Below are 13791 nucleotides of genomic sequence, written 5' to 3' on the forward strand. Positions count from 1 at the left end.
TTCAAATATTTAACATATATAACTAATACCAAGTACATATGTAACATATAATTTCATATTATTACAGAAAATCTATACAAACAATTTATTCATTATACTTCATAGAATTAATGGCAAACACAGGATCAATAAAACTTACTGAACGATTTTCATAAAACTTTCAAACCTGTCATCTTCAACAACATCTATCTTCAAGTTATGAAGATCGCTTTGATACTCCATCCACAAATACGATGTCTCTTCGTCACATATCACATCTTCTAACTGCGACAATCTGCTAATAGACACCGGAAGTTCTTGCATCCCACTACAACCGTCCATCTTAAGTACTCTCAAGCCACCTAGTTCACCAACTTCTTCAGGCAGTAAAGCTATACTCAAACAATCAGATATATCGATGAAGCTCAGATTGCGTAAATTTGCAATAGATTTTGGTAATTCTTTCAGCTTTGTGCAGCAATGAAGCCTCAAAATTTCAAGATTCGACAAACTTCCTAACCCTTTCGGAAGAACATCGAGCTCTTGGCAGTTGGTGATGCTGAGTTTTTGTAGATGAACAAGGTTACATAGTCCTGATGGTAATTCTGTCAGATCATAACACATATCGATCTCAAGATTGGTGATATTTGATCGTATGTATTGCGTCTCAGTGGTAGAACTTATCAAAGCATTGCCGATTTCACACATAACAAACGAAAGTTTCCTTAAATTCCTCAACGTAAAGATAGGATAAAGAGAGGAAACCAACACGTGTTCAAATCTGATTGTTCTTAGGTTGGATAAACAGTCGATCAATGACAGATTGTGTAGCTGAGAAGGATAGTCATTGTAGCATGTAATACATAAAACCTTCAGCTGGATCATACTTTTAATGAACTCGGCTAGTGTGTATTTTTCACTCCTTATATTCAATGTAAGTACTTCAACTTTAGGTGCTTTTAGATCATTCCACTTTGAGCCAAACGCCTCATCTGCAGTTAAATATAACAATTAAATTCCTAAATGTAGGTTTTCTTAAATGTAGCGATCTTAAATTAGTAAGAGCGGTTCAGTAAATCTCGTGAAGTGGCTTGAAGGAGATTTAGAATAATAAGAAGTTTATTATTCAAATTTGAAATAAGTTGCTCTTATCTTATAATTTATTTGGTTTAGTTTCAAGTTGTGTTTTTGAACTTGAGCAGGATTAGAACCAATATAGACCCTTGATATCAATGTTATTATTAAGATTTTTGTTCGTTTGTTTTATTAATAAGAAATAGAGTCGCTTCGTTTGTTGAGGCAATAGTCGTGTGTTGGTATTCGATTGAATTTGTTCTAATCAACTTAAATCCAAAGCAATCGTCTTGGTCTGTTCTTGTTTGTCCATGAAGAACTTCAAGTTGGTGTTGATTGTTCCGGTTTGTGTTGTGATATCACTTGTGAAAACGTTTAATATTTTAACAAGTTTCAGCATTAAAGCTGAATATAAAGAAAGGAAACCTGTTGAAACAGATAAGACATGGGCGCTGATTGGTTGTTCTATTTGGGCAATCCACCATGTGGGAAACTCATTCCTATGGATCTCTATGAACAACCATTTTCTTTCTACAACCGGTTCTTGACTACTAAGCTGGATGGCTAATTCTCTTAGCAAATCATGTTGTGTAACATAAAGCTCATTACAATAGCCGTCGAGTTCACCAGCATCTTTCCTGTAAAATAATATGAATTCGATGGTTCAAAGTTTAGGTTTTATTTCTTGATAATAATAAGAACCGATTACAACGAATAAATAGCCAAGAAAGGCCTGCAATCAAGGAACAAAATAAGGAAAGGAGAGCAATAAGGAAACTATAAAGAGGGAAATAAATCAATTCTCAATACTCCCCCTCAAGTTGGAGCGTGTATGTTGCGAACACCCAACTTGTTAACCAAGAATTGCAACTGCTTCGATCCAAGGCCTTTCGTTAAGAGGTCTGCCAACTGCATGGAAGTGGAAATGGTTAACAGTTTAATGTCACCAGACTCCACCCGTTCGCGAACAAAAAGACAATCCATTTCAACATGTTTAGTGCGCTCATGGAAGACCGGGTTATATGCAATGTGACGGGCAGCCTGGTTATCACAATATAAAGGTGTGGGCTGCTGAGGAGGAAAACCAAGCTCAGTCAAGAGCCATCGAACCCACAATATTTCGCTGACAGTCGACCCCATGGAGCGATATTCAGCTTCAGCAGATGATCGGGAAACAACCGAATGTTTCTTCGTCTTCCAAGAGACAGGAGCACCACCAAGAGGAGAGCATAACCCGTTCTAGATCGCCGAGTGTAGGGGCACCCCAGCCAATCGGAGTCACAATAAGCAGTAATGGTACAATCAACCTATTTCGGTAACAAAATGCCCTGACCCGGTGAACCCTTTAAGTAGCGGAGAACGCGATGGACCGCATCTAAGTGGGGTTGGCGAGGGTCAGATACAAACTGACTCAGAATGTTGACCGCATATGTAATGTCAGGTCTCGTAGCCTGAAGATACAACAATCGACCAACAATTCGGCGGTAATGACCCGCGTCAACTTGAGGATGCTCCTTTGCTTGATCAAGTTTAAGGTTTTGTTCAATGGGAAATTGGCTGGGTTTGCAACCCTGTAGGCCACTGTCATGAAGGATGTCAAGAATATACTTTCGTTGATTTAAGATAAGACCCTCTTTGGTTCGAGCAACCTCGATGCCAAGGAAATATTTGAGAGTGTCCAGATCTTTGATGCTGAATCGTTCATTAAGATATGCTTTGGTAGCTTGCATTTGGTCTATGTCGTTGCCAACCATGACGACATCATCAACATAAATAAGAATGGCAGTGAAACTTGTGCCACGCCTTTTAGTAAAAAGAGAATGGTCAGCCCTTGAAGGTTGGAAACCAATATCAACCAGCACAGCGGTAAATTTGTGATACCAATTTCTTGACGCCTGTTTTAAGCCGTATAGAGACTTATGCAAGCGACAAACCCTAGTATCTCCTTCTTGACAAAACCTTGAGGTATCTTCATGTAGACCTCCTCATCAAGATCACCATGGAGAAAAGCATTATTGACGTCAAGTTGGTGTATGGCCCAATTTTGTTTCACGACAAGGGCAAGAAGAATTCAAACGGTAACAAGCTTGGCAACAAGGGCAAAGGTAGCATGATAATCAATGCCTTCAATTTGAGTGAATCCCTTTGCGACAAGGCGGGCTTTATAACGTTCGATATCACCATTGGGCTTGTATTTGATTTTATATACCCACTTGGAGTCAATCGCACGCCTGCCTTCGGGTAATTCTTCAAGGGTCCATGTGTCATTCCGCTCAAGAGCTTGAATTTCTTTTTTCATTGCTTCTTTCCACCTGTCACTTTTAATTTCTTGATGGAAAAATTTTGGCTCATCGTTGGCATCAATGGCCGCTAGGAAAGCTTTGTGAGAATTGGAGAATTCTTTATAAGAAACAAAATTGGTTAAAGGATATACATGTGAGGAATTTTGATCGGGAGTGGTGCGAGTATGGTCAACCGAAGGGGGAAGACGAACTTCATAATTGTTGAGATGCTTTGGTTGTGATCGAGTTTTTTTAGCACGGGTGGATGTTTCAGGCAATGTAGCAGCAGTTGGGTCTGATAAAGAATCAATGGGAACATGTTGGGCTTCAGGTTCAGAAGTGATGTTATTGGGTTGCGGAACATGTTGGGCTTCGGGCTCACGGTTGTCAAAGACAACATCTTGTGGTGGCCCAGATTCAACAATGGGCTCATTAGTTTGAGTTGGGCCAATGTCCTCATTGAGAGTGGGCTGTGATGTTTCTGTGTTGTCATGGACCTCAAACAAATCACTTTCATCTGGATTAAATTGATGATCCTTGAAAGGGAAGTGGGTTTCATGGAATCTTACATCCCTAGAAACCACAATTTTCTTGCTTTCTATATCCAATATTTTGTAACCTTTGGTCCCTGGTGGATAACCTAAGAACACCCCAGGTCTCCCCTTTTCTTCGAACTTATCTCCTCCTGTATCAGTGTTTCGAAAATATGCCAAGCATCCAAAAATTTTCATGGCATCGTAATCAGGCTTTTGGTTGAAAACAAGTTCGTATGGGATTTGGTTTTGGATGGCTTGAGAGGGTAACCTATTGATTATAAACAGCCGTCAAGACACACTCGCCCCAAAAACGCTTGGGGAGGTTAGCTTCGAACCGAAGGGCACGGGCGGTCTCAAGAATATGTCGGTGTTTTCACTCAACAACACCATTCTGCTGTGGGGTGTGGGGACACGTCGTTTCATGCAAAATTCCAATGTCGCCATAGAATTTAAGCATGTCATTGGAGGTGAATTCACCCCCATTGTCACTTCTAATTCGCTTAACGGTTTTCTCAAATTGGGTTTTTATCATGTTGCATAAATTAATAAGACAACGTGAGGCCTCATGTTTAAATTTCAATAAAAACACCCAAACAAATCGGCTAAAATTATCAACAACCGTTAAAAAATATATTGCACCCGAAAAAGAAGGAACACGATACTTTCCCCAAACATCACAATGCAATAATTCAAAACACTCCTTTGTTTTTATTTCATTGTTTTCATAAGGAAGTCTAGTGTGTTTGGCTTTGGAACAAGAATCACACAATTTATTAAGCGAAGAAACTTGAGCAAAATCTAAAAAATTTAGTTTTTCACCAGAAGTGTGCCCGAATCTTCTATGCCAAATGTCAACGGATGTCATCAATGCCTTCCTCTTGACTTCAAACGCCCCCATTCGGTATAGACCATCTTTGCACTCACCCGCACCAATCAAGCTCCTCGATTGGAGGTTCTGCGTGACACAAAAATCAGGAAAAAAGGTTATGGCAGCTTGCAAATCCCGACTCAGTCGGCTGACTGATAAAAGATTGCAAGTAAAATCAGGTATATGAAGAACTCCTTTTATTTTATTCCCTCCTGGAAGCACGCATTCGCCCTTCCCCTTGACAGGTATGGGCTGTCCATTTGGGATCACAACCGACTTCTCATTAAGGGGTTTGACATTATTTTCCAAAAGTTCAATGTTGTGGGTAATGTATTCTGTAGAACCATAATCAATTATCCACTCATCACTTTCTTTTGTTTTACCTGTCATGCAAGCCATGTTTTTTGTCTCTCCACTTGTGGTCTTACCATTTTCTGCAAAAAAATTCATGAAGGTGTTATATTGATCTTTTGTCAAACCTGGTACAGGGCTTTCAGTACTGTCAACACACGCTGCCTTTGGTTTTATTTCATCACGTCTCTTATTTCCCAACCACCATTCCGGGTACCCAACAAGCTTGAAACAGCCGTTACGGTTGTGCCCATTCCTCCCGCAATGAGTGCAATGCTCAGGAGTGTCCGTACGCTTATCAGCAAAGCCGGTCCTTTTGTCCTCTTTTGGAACGGGTTGCTTGTCACGTTTAGGACTCGAATTATTGTCACGTTTTGCAGGTATGAAGACTTTGAATGCGACAGATTCAGTGGGCGTGACCTTGTCGGCAGAAATGGCCCTATGCTTTTCATCTTCAGAGACAAGTCGATACGCATTACCAAGGGTAGGTGTGGAAGACATAGCAAGGATTTGGGATCTGATAATAGAAAAATTGTTATCAAGTCCATGAGAAACTCATAGAGTCGTTCTTTATCTCTCACATCGATCAACTTCTTCGCTAAACCACAGTTACAGCCGAGGCAGGTGCACTGTGGGATGGAAAGAGCTGACTGCATCTCATCCCATATGCCGAGAAGTTTTGTGTAATAGGCTGAAACAGAGGTTCCGTTTTGTTGCGTGTTGTTTAGCGTTTGCTTCAACTCGTATGCCCTAGGGGCGCTTTCTTTTCCGAACCGTTCAGCAAGATCAGTCCAGATCTCAGTGGCAGTAGTTGCATATTTCACGCTGTTTCTGATTTCTCTTTCCATAGCTGTCGTGAGCCAACCTTTCACCATGGCGTCACAACGCATCCAGGCCATGTAGTCGGTTTCGTTTTTCTGTGGTTTCTTAATGGTTCCATCAATGAAACCAACCTTATTTTTGGCGAATAAGGAGTTTAACATCTCCTGAGCCCAATCAGAATAGTTGGTGTCGGTGAGGACATCATTTACATGCATTTGTTTTGGGTTATCTGAGGGATGGATGTAAAGAGGAGACGTGGTAGGGTCATTGGTCGTAGTCTTGTTGGCGACAACAGTAACATCGTCGCCGGCCATGGGTAAAGGAGGATTGTGATGGGTGTATTAGGTTAGGGTTCGCTCTGATACCATCATAAATTCGATGGTTCAAAGTTTAGGTTTTATTTCTTGATAATAATAAGAACCGATTACAATGAATAAATAGCCAAGAAAGGCCTGCAATCAAGGAACAAAATAAGGAAAGGAGAGCAATAAGGAAACTATAAAGAATGAAATAAATCAATTCTCAATAGAATATTGGTTTAACAAGGGACAAATGACATCTAATATAATGCAAGAAATTATTTACCTTAATGAAACAAGATTAATGAGATTTCTTAGTGAGAGTTCAAGAAGAGTTTCACTTGTATACATCCCCTCGTCGTCAAGATTGTACAATTCCAACCACATATCCTTAAGAATCATGGCTGAAATCCGCTCATCTTCCGGAAAGGATCCCAAATCCAAGAAACATTCTTTAACAATAGGCAACTCATCCAGTGCATCAACACTTAACTTTAGACTATGAAGAATGTTGCTGTTTGATTGCAAAATAGATTGGTCACTTTCTGACCATTTCTTGAGAGTTGTTTGCCATTTGAGCATAGGTTGGCCGCATAGCGAAGCACCTACTACCGCAAGGGCCAATGGAAGTCCCTTACAGAATTTAACAATCTACACCCGGAAGCACAATCAAAGTTACAAACTGCTATACATAAATATCATACATATCGATATAAGAATTTAGGATGCTCTTTTTTTTAATCTCTACCTTATTCACAAGATCATCCGTCACATTAATGGGAATCCCGTCACTTGGAAATGCATAGTAGCAAAGAAGAGTTCTCGCATCTTCATTGTTCAACAAGCCCAACTCATATGTGGAATTGAACCTTGGAAACATGAATCTTGATGTGACCAAAACTTTGTATCCAGGTGTCTGGAACATAAGATCCTGAATAACGGACTCAAGTTCTGACCACACATCATCAAGGACCAATAACATTTTATTTGATCCCATTCGCTTTATAAGGTTATCAAGTTGATTCCTGGCTTCTTCATCGGTTTGAAACTCATAACGATTTTCGCCATGATGTTCAAATATTTTTTGGATGATGTTCTTAAGACTGGATTGTCTAGACACCGTAACATAAACGAATATTCACCAAACATGTCTGTCAAAATAATCACAAAGAATGGTTTTCAATGTGGAAGATATAAACTAAATCAAATTTATCATTATTATTTCTGTTATATGTATCATATTTGTATTATTATTATTATTATGTTAATTAAGATTGGGCGTATCATTAATTTGGTTGCCAACATAACTGTCCTAAATGGTTATATATGGCGCCATAGGACACGACGGTTGTTCCAACTGTTCAATATGCGCCCTTTCACTGTTTATATAGGCGCACACACACAGGGTTTGGATCAAATACAAATGAAATTAACGTGCTAAACGTAAAAAAACAAGTAGAGTAATTATATAATTACTTTATAATAATTACTCTATGATGTAATTACATAATTACTCTACTTGTATATATAATTAATCTAGTTGATTCTCACGTTTAGTACGCTAATTTCATTTATACGTTAACCTTTCCATATATATATATGTATATATATATATATATGAACGATGTATTAATGTACCAAGATCTGTTGATCCATTAGTGGTAATAAAATTCTTTTACTTTATCTATTCTGTGTTATTCTCAAACCATATTGTTGCAAACCCTATCATTGTTTTTCGACATACTATACTTCAAAACCCTAACTATTTGATCATCTGTGACTCTCTAGCATTCAATACTGGCATGCATGTTATAGCTGAATATAACGTGCGCACAAATAAACAATGGATCAAACATGTATTGGTACCTTTTATTTCATTGTCATGACAAAACATCTTGGCTAAAGTAGTCTTTCCACAACCTCCAGGACCAGAAACCACCAACACTTGGGTGTCATCATTGAGCAGCCTACGCTTCAGCTCTACAAGATGCGAATTGAACCCAACAATATGTTCTGGAAGCCGCGGAACACTGCACAAACTAGGATTAGCACGTGCATGAGTAGTAACAGCTGAAAGTAGTTGATCCATTTTGTGTGATAAGTCATAGATCCCAATCAGACTTCTCATACACTCATCATATTCTCCTGGATTTTAATCTGGAAGAACCTCAAGAGCTCGTTGTTAAGTCGATTCAACTTATATGACTGAATGAATATTTGGTAAACATTCCAACACTTGATCGTCGAGCACTTGAGAACGAGCGCTTTTCCTTTCTCCAGGTGAGAGATGAACATTATGATCTCTTTTTCAGGACGGTCCAACATTCGACTTTTAAGAAAGATGGGCTCTATATTTCTTAAGGTATTTTGGAGGCATGCCATTAGTGTTTTGATTATGTCACTTTGCGTACTTTGCTCTACAACCGCTTTATTGAACTCGTTGAATGCGAGCTCTAAAGCAGTCTCGGTTACCATAGGCGCCATTGGTATTGTTAATGAAACCCTGAAAAGTTTTTACGTAAAAATGAACATTGAGTTTGAAGAAATGATATAAACTGGTGGTGGTGAGGATAATATTCGTTACGTATAACATGTATTTATATTATATGTATGTCTCGGGTTGACTAAAAATTTCCTGAATGAAAAGTTATGGAAAAGAGAAAGAGCTTACGTTCAAGATGCTTACGTACGACTGTAACGTTACATGCATGAGGATAAAACGTATAATTTACGACCCAGGATGATTAAATTCTCAAATATATATGTCCTTATTTTACCACTTATGTGTCATTTTTATATTTTAACTAGTTTTCATCCCCCGTATTACGGGGATTGTTTTATATTGTTTGTTCTAATATTTATTTATTTTTTGAATTTATTATTTTTATTGTATGAAAGTTAATAATATACTTATAGTTTGATGATAAATTGTTTCACAAATAAATGAGATGTTATAACCCGGTTTAAAAGTTATATGGTTTTGATGAGACTCAAGACCTGTTTATTTTTTATACTATAAAATTGGTATTTTAATTATAAATAATATTTATGAAAGTTAATAATATACTTATGGTTTGATGAGACTCAATACCCGTTTATTTTTTTACTATCAAATTGGTTTTTTAATTTAAATAATATATATATATATATATCTTTATTTAAAATAAATAAGATTTTAATTTTTATTATATCCTATTTTATAGGATTTTTACATCAATAATTTGGTGAGAATAATTTTAATTTAATGAGATGTTATAACCTGTTTAAGGATATCTGGGTTTGGTAAGACCCATACCCATGAATTCGGGTCAAATGCATGAGAAGCCTCCATTTAAAAATCAAGATAATCTGGTGACTCCAGAAAATGGGGGAGCGACCATATCGCGACACGTAGGATTTTTATGTCTTCGTTTATATATATTATTATAGATTGATAGATTTGCGACACTTTTCCCTTAAAGTATGTAGATCCTTTCTAAAACTTTCATGTTTAGATCTAGGAAATTGTACGAGTGGTGGATTGAATTAAAAGTCTTTAAAAGTACAAAAGTTAATCTTATATAGGTAGTTTGTTTAATTGTTTAATCTTATTGTGTGTGTCGCAAATCACAATAGAACGCTTTTTATATTCATTATAAAATGCAAACTTTTAGACAAGACCGGTAATCAACCTCTCATCTTCCACAACCTTCGATTTTGACCACTCAACCGATTTCAACAAGTACACGTGACTTACGACGGTACAAAAAAAGAAGAAGAAGAAGAACTAACTAGGGTTCTGACGACTGGTGCCAAACTTTTCCGACAAGAACACAATCTTAAGTCTCAAGCGTTCCCTGCCGACCAAGTACGATATCGGCCACCCCATCAACAAAACCGATTTTTAGAGAACGGTTTCCGATAAGCCGACTCAACAAGGCTCAACACGCGCTGTGAAACGTACAGAGAGTTTAATTTGATTCCATTAAGGTGTCGTAACAGGTTTTTGATACTAGATCTAACAATCTTTAGAGGTTGTGAAATGATTTAAGACCACATGTAAAACACAACAGACTGAAAACACAATCATGCTAAAACACGATTGTGCTTTTCACCTCAAAGTTACTATGCTAAAACACAATAACTGAAATTATTTTTTTTATCAATGCTATATTCGTTTTAAAGATAAAAAATGATTGCGTTTATGGTGTAATTTTATTAAAAAATAACACCTAAGAAAGTGAATATAGGGCTATTGCACATCTAGTTTAGATGTGAACCTGTAGTTTTGATTAAATCTAATTGAAAAAATTTAAACAATATTTCTCATATTATAATAAAAGGATCCAATTATAATGGAGAGCCAGGTAAGTGGGCAACGAGTTGCACCGACACCCCATTTTGAATGGAAAATCGATCCTACTAAAAACAAAGTTACCGTTCTTCGGCGTCGATGATACAAATTTAATCTTGATTTATAAGTGATTAAAGTTTGGGGTTTGTTTGTTAAGTTTTATATTAATATTTGTTTAGTATGGTAAGAATATTAAGGATTATTCTATAATAAATTTGTCTTGTTTTCTAAGTTAGGCTTGTCTTGAAGAGGAAGTTTAGTAATTGGCTTGGAAGACAAGTTTAGTAAGACTATAAATAGGAGTCTAGGTTATTGTTTACTGTGCGAGTCAATAGAGATCTCTATTTCTTGTATGTTCGCGAACTTATGTTCGTTTGTTAAGTTCGTTTGATTATATAAAATAGTCACGGGTTGTCACCCAATGTATCTCGTGTTTGTTTGTTTGTTCCGTTTGATTCGATTATTTGATCTGTCTGGGCCAACAATTGGTATCAGAGTTACACTTAGAAGATTTCGCAGAAGGAGGCGTTGATTATCTATTTTATTTTCGTTCAATCATCACCGTGTTGTCGTTTGTTGTTCGCGAGAGGAAAAAGAAAGTTAGGTGAATTAATATGTAACACAACTATTATTATTTGTGTTTGTGAGTTTCCTGTTCAAAGGGTTTAGAAGAATCATTGAGGAGAATTCGGTTGAAGTATCTTGCAAAGAAATATCATTTAATTCCTTGGGAAGCATGATTTATATAAAATGGTCGGTGTAATTGAACAATAGCAAGGCCACCCCGCTTGTGCTAGTAGCTTTGTTGTGTGCTTAGAGCACATAAGAAAATGACAGAAAAGATTTTGTTTTTGTGTTTCATGGCAGTGGCTTATGATAGAAAAAAAAGTAGTGGTATATTCAATATCAATTAATAATTTAATTGATTGTGGTGCAAATTTTTACTGAGTGGATCAAGAAGACGAGACAGGTTGATTGCAATCGGTTGAAGCCGAAGAAAATTAATCACTTTGAGCAAGTGATCAGAAGAGTTGTGGAATGTTGCAATTCTAAGTAATCGAACTCATCAAGAAAGTGATCAAGAACGTGTTGAAGAAAGAAAAGATAAGTTTGTAGTGTTTGGTTATTTATTGGAGATTCGTTACGGAATCGAGAATCATTCCAACTACAATAGCATACATAAAGTAAAGATATGAAAGACAAGAGGGTGATTGGAGGACTTTCAGTATTGACGAAATTGAACTACAAAGTATGGTCGACTAAGATGGAGGAATTTTTGAAAGACTACGGTTTTTGGGACGTTATTGAACCTACAGTCGGTGTAGTTGTAGATGAAAGGAAGATGTACACATCATTGGGATACATATGTCAAACCCTACCGAAAGACATCTTGGTACAAGTTGGCATAGTCATGAATGCTAATGAAGTATGACGTGCTTTGATGATTTGATTTGTTGGAATGGATTATGTACGAAAGGTTGAAGATGAAAAAGCTGCTCAAGAAGCCGCTGAGAAAGAAAGATTGGATGAGATTGCTGAGAAAGAAATGTTGGATGCGACTGTTCAAGAAGAACAAGCACGTAATAATGAAGCTCAGGAAGCTGCAGAGAATGAAGAAGCTTTGCAAGCTGTTTTAGAAAGCGAAGTAAAGAAAGATTGAATAAAGAAAAAGAAATAATTTTTATGAGAGAAGAAGAGAAGACAGTGAATCTTCAGGTATGTTTTCCTGACTCAAATAACCTTGAAGATGAGAAAACCACTAAGATAAGTGAGTATAAATGAAGTAAGAAATCGGCTACTAATCTTGATGATGAGAGACATGATATGGTACCGAATGAAAGGTATGATGCACCTAAGAAGTCTACAAATTTAGAAGTGTGTGAAAGTCATCAATCGAGCATTTGTTGATGAAAAGTCAGAACTAAATAAAAGGTTTAGAAGTATTGTCAGAATGAAAAGCGCAACAGGGTCTGATAATGAAAGAGAGAATAAAACATCTACAAGTTCTGATAAAGAAAGAAAAGTGAGAAAGAAAAACGTGAAGAGCAACGTTGTATCTGAGATCAATATGGTATCTGAGATCAATGTGGATGACTTGAACGATAAATGTGAAGAACTTGTTAAATAGGTTTGTTACAAACAACTGAAACCAATTATTAAAATTGAAGAGTTGAGAGTGTTATGCGGTATTCAAGACCTTGGTGGTACAAATTCAAGATTAAGGGGGTGAATGAATATTTAATTTTTGATTTGTTAAGTGATTAAAGTTTGGGGTTTGTTTTGTAAAGTTTTATATTAATATATTATTATGGTATGAATATTATGAATTACTCTAGAATAAGTTTGTCTTGTTTTCTAAGTTAGGTTTGTCTTGGAGAGGAAGTTTAGTAATTGGTTTGGAAGACAAGTTTAGTAAGACTATAAATATGGGTCTAGGTTATTATTTACTGTGCGAGTCAAAAGAGATTTCTTCTCCTTGTATGTTCCTGAAGTTATGTTCATTTGTTAAGTTCGTTTGATTATATAAAAAGAGTCGCGGGTGTCACCCCAATATCTCGTGTTTGTTTGCTTGTTTGTTTGTTCGTTTCATTCGATTGTTTTATCCGTCTGGGACAACAGCTGAGTCACTGTGCACGACCCACTTAACTCTTCTAAAAAACGTAGTAGCATTGGGGGCAAGAGACCCGAATGTATCAAAAGCAAAACGAATGAATGCGTGTTGATTCCCGACACACGTCTTCTCGTGCTTAGCAATTTTTCCTGATTCTGCCTTTAACACGGTCTACCTAGCAACAAACTCGGTGTCCCTAAGCCCGACAAAAGGGGACACCCCGGTAAGATCCACACAAGCATGTTCCCCCCATCCATCAATTTGAAAAATTAATTTATTCATTTTCATTCTTTGTTTCCCTTACATAGATCTAGCAATTTCGTGATTAATAATTTCATAGTTTAGTGACACACTCCACTTTGGTTATTCGATCACTACTTTCTACCGTCGAGTGATTTCCATTTACAATTGTGTATTACAAATGAAGAAAGTAACATAAATATATTAAATAATTATAACTAGTATTTCGACCCCCCACGTTGCCAGGGGGTGTGAAACCATAGCCGAAACTCAGATCTTGGTGATCAAGAGTCAATCGAAAATCGAATCTCAAAAACCATAGCCGACCAAATATTCGACCAACCGCCCACACTAAGAACAGCATCCGTGACATCAAAATCCAATGCTTAAGCAACA

At 37.0% G+C, this 13791-nt stretch overlaps 1 pseudogene across 1 annotated transcript; it reads right to left on the reverse strand.

Annotated features, from left to right (window-relative positions):
- Positions 1-20: 20 nt before the first annotated feature.
- LOC143590664 (putative disease resistance protein At5g66900) lies at positions 21-8793 on the reverse strand (annotated as a pseudogene). Its single transcript, XR_013145510.1, has 5 exons — positions 8078-8793; positions 6960-7362; positions 6498-6862; positions 1480-1691; positions 21-971 (listed from the first exon to the last, which is right to left on the reverse strand). The product of XR_013145510.1 is annotated as a putative disease resistance protein At5g66900 (transcript).
- Positions 8794-13791: the final 4998 nt, after the last annotated feature.

This window comes from Bidens hawaiensis, unplaced genomic scaffold (assembly GCF_021521415.1).
Source record: "Bidens hawaiensis isolate Kalapana, Puna unplaced genomic scaffold, B.hawaiensis_p1.1 tig00038715_1, whole genome shotgun sequence".
Classification (NCBI taxonomy): Eukaryota; Viridiplantae; Streptophyta; class Magnoliopsida; order Asterales; family Asteraceae; genus Bidens; species Bidens hawaiensis.